The sequence below is a fragment of the Triticum dicoccoides genome, chromosome 7B (genome assembly GCF_002162155.2).
Source record: "Triticum dicoccoides isolate Atlit2015 ecotype Zavitan chromosome 7B, WEW_v2.0, whole genome shotgun sequence".
In the NCBI taxonomy this organism is placed as follows: Eukaryota; Viridiplantae; Streptophyta; class Magnoliopsida; order Poales; family Poaceae; genus Triticum; species Triticum dicoccoides.
In genome coordinates this window covers 316283552-316287339 of record NC_041393.1, presented here as the reverse complement: position 1 = coordinate 316287339, position 3788 = coordinate 316283552, and the positions used below count along the sequence as shown (strand labels likewise).

Genomic DNA, 3788 nt, shown 5'->3' with positions numbered 1-3788 from the left:
AATCCACAAAAAGTTCCGCTGCGTTTTGGACTCCATTTGGTATTGATTTCCTGTGATGTAAAAAAAGCAGAAATGATATAAAATGATTGTAAAATATCCAAGAATGATAATATAACAGCATGGAACAATCAAAAATATAGATACATTAGAAATATATCACAAGTCGTCCAACATCCCCTGCTGGACGGCTGCCAGGTGAAGCGCGTGTCAGACTTTGTGTTGTCGCTGATGGGGCTGCCAAAGATGAAGAGGCGGGTGCGCAAGCACGTCAAACACACTGTCCATGAAGGCCGCCGGCATGGTGGGGTACATGGGTTCCTCTGATGCCTCGACGTCGACGCCTGAAATTAACAACAAGGAATCTCACTCAGATCGCATTACACAACGAGACGATCAAGCAACCAGGCGCAAACAAAATAGAGTGCGTACCTTTCTTTCTATCTGTTGTGAATGGGTATCTTCCAGCGCCCCAAGATCACGCCGGCATTTCTGCAGGGCTTCCTCGCGTCGTGGACCCACATCCACTGCTCAGACTTGTGCATCGACGATGGTGACACAAGCAGCCGCGGGCCAGCCGGTACTGCCCACTCATGTCGGCCAGCGCCAACGATGATGAACTCAAGAACAAAAGAAGCAACAAGAGCGGAAGTGGTAGCGTCACTGGACGACATAACCTACTAGAAGAAGTCATTTTACTTGGGGGTCGGGTCTCTGCTCTGGTGGAGTGGTATGTGCAACGAGGAAGGAAGGAAGGGTCGTGGGTGAGGTGTGGACGGAGCAAGTATCGAGAAGTTATGCTTATGCGTGCAACGGCGACCCGACCATGCACGAGCGTTCTGGAGGGAGGTGGGGGAGCACAACTGGTGTATGGCAAGGCCAGCGGGAACGTGGTCGTCGCGTCCAGGCGCTCCGCCTACTCCTCGTCCAGTGGCATTGAACGGCGGTGCGGGATGGAGAAGCAGAACATGCGCCGTACACGGCGCTCGTCCACCATGAAGTCATGCTCCAGGGTGCTCACAGCGAGTGCGGGGTCCCAGTGCGCCAGCTCAAGGACGTGGAGCCTGTTGGGGTCCACGGCGACACGGAAGTCATCGAGGAAGTCACGGATGCGGTCCCGGGTGTCACCGGGGAGGCTGAGCATCATGCGACAGTGCTGGAGCTTCGAGAGGGGCACGCGGCGGTGGGCAGTGAGCATGAGGAGCTTCCGGACGGCCAGCACCCGTGTGGGGAGGGAGCTCCTCGTGGACGTGGCGCTCCTCCTCGAGGAGCAGCACATGAGCAGTGTGAACGCGAGGTGTAGGACGGAGCCCACAGTGGCGCGATGGAAGAGCAGCGGGTGGCGGGCGGCGACGCGTGAGACACTGCGTTCGCGAGGGAAGCCGAGCTCATGGTGTAGCTTGTCGGCCTCGAGAAGGGTGATGTGGTGTGGGGGCGGAAGGGAGGCCATGGAGGACCGCATGCAGGAGAGGAAGCGGAAGGTGATGATGCCGTCGAGGACGGCGTCGATGGCCGACACGTGGCGGTCGTTCTCGGGCTCGATGGGTGTGATGCGCGGGCTGTTGAGCTTCTTCAGGAGCTTCTTCACCGCTTGCACGGGAGCAGCGGCAGGAGCGACGCCACTGCTTCCACGGCCGCGGAAGAAGACGCGACCACGAGCGCCGACGCAGGGGCTAGGACGAGAGCCCTCGCTTCAGAGAAGAGGCGGCACCGAAGAGGCGGTCCAACCAGGTGGGGTCAGCTGTTTTGTTCTCTAGCGTTTTTGCAAAATAACCATGCTTTCCTGCATATTCAGGCGAGCGGAGAGGACATGGCAGTCAGCCAACAAGAATAGGTAGGGCAATATTGGATCTCCTTGATGAATACCTCTTGAAGGTTTAAACTCCTAGAGTTTTTTCCCATTGAATAACGCTGAAAAACATACTGACCTCACCATTCTCATAACAAAAGCTATCCAAACTAGTGCAAACCCAAACTTAGTCATGATGGCCTATAAATAGTCCCACTCTAGGCGATCATAGGCTTTCATCATATCCAGTTTTATAGCACAAAAATTGTTCTTCTTCGATGTATTACTTTTCATGAAATGAAGATAGATCATATGCAGATATAATATTGTCTGTTATCAATCATCCAGAGACAAAAACTGATTGTTCCTCATATATGATATCAGGTATGATCACCTTCAACCTGTTAGCCAGCACTTTCAATGCAATTTTATACACAACATTGCAAAGACTGATGGGTCTGAACTCTGTTAGAAGAGTAGTGATGTAGGGTAGAACCCTAGATGCCCGATCTTTCATGATTGGAGGGAATCCTACGAAGAACATGAAGAACACGAGGGGGAAAACGAGCGGAACTCGAGGGAAACACGAGAGGAATCACTCAACCAACAAGGTATGGTCACACATGTGCTAGATCCTCGAAACACAAAGAGAGATACACGATTCAAAGTCAACCAGGGATGATACAAAGGGTCTTCTCCGTGAGGAGGTCTTGAAGGTTCTTCCCGTGATGGAGTTTTGAATCCGCTTGGGGGATCTTCTACGAAGAGGTCGTGAGCTCCGAGGAGAAGAAACCAAGTGGATGAGCAAAGCTCTATCTCAAATATGAGCTATCACAATGCTGGCCCTAACTAGGAGGAGGAGGAGTTCTATTTATAGTCTAAGTGCAAAAGGGGACGGAATGAAGGGGTACAAGGGCCTCGGGCCCGAAGCTGCGCACACAAAGGCAGTGGACGTCCGGTCTCTACCGGTCGTTCGGTCGCTTGCGGAGGTCCGGGCGTCCGATAGGGCTCGAACTTCCGCTAATTTCATTCTGTGATCGTTGTGCCAGACGTCTGGAGGTGGTCGGTCGTCCGGTCATCGGTCGTCCGGTGGCTTCGGTTTTCCGCTGAAACACTTCATGAGTGGATTTGCCGGTCGTCCGGTGCGGCCGGTCGTCCTCTCGCTGGGTAGTGTTGCTGGTCGTCCGAGGGGGGTCGGACGTCTGCTCACTGTAGCTCTCGTCGGCTAGGGCTTGGGTTGGCTGGGCCTTTAGGCGCCGGGCGTCTGGTCCTGGGCAGACTTCCGCTGGCTAGAGCGTTAGGCACCGAACGTCCGGTCCAGGGCGGACATCCTCTCGTTGGAGCTTCTTCGGTAGCTCTTCTTCTTGTCCTTCATACTCGGTGTCCTCGCCGTCTTGGCCATTGGATGTAGCTGCTCCGTGGCCTCCTTCAAAGTACCTGATCACACATAGTGTTTCCGCATGAGGTAGTAGCCATGTCTCATGTGTAGAAAGGGGTAGTTCGGAGAGAGTGAGTTCACCTTATCTTTGATAGCCTTTGCTCGAGTTCTTGTTATTGGTCCAAGTGGTGTTGTGGTAGATGTAGATACGTCCATGGGGATGATCATGGGATGCTCCGCATCATCTCCCCCCCCTTGGGAAAGATCCAACCTCGGATCGAAAGCTTCATCACCATGGTATGGCGAAAGGTCTTTGACATTGAAGATGTCACTCATGTTGTACTTGTCGCTTGGGAGGTCAATCTTGTAAGCGTTGTTGTTGTAGCGTGCTAGCACCTTGAAAGGTCCATCGGCTTGGGGTAGAAGTTTGGACTTGCGTTCGTTGGGGAAGTGGTCCTTGCGAAGGTGTAGCCACACAAGATCTCGGATGTTGAATATCATGGGTTGCTTGTTGATGTTGAGCTTGGTCGCGAGTCGTTGTACTTGGCGCTCGATGGTGTGCCTTGTATCTTCATGCATCTTCTTGAGGTAGCTTGCTCGTGCACTCGCATCCATGTTGGTGCG

The 3788-nt window shown here is 53.3% G+C and overlaps 1 pseudogene; it reads right to left on the bottom strand.

Moving 5' to 3' along the window:
- Positions 1-207: 207 nt before the first annotated feature.
- Positions 208-1707, bottom strand: LOC119338892 (annotated as a pseudogene).
- Between the last annotated feature and the right edge of the window lie 2081 nt (positions 1708-3788).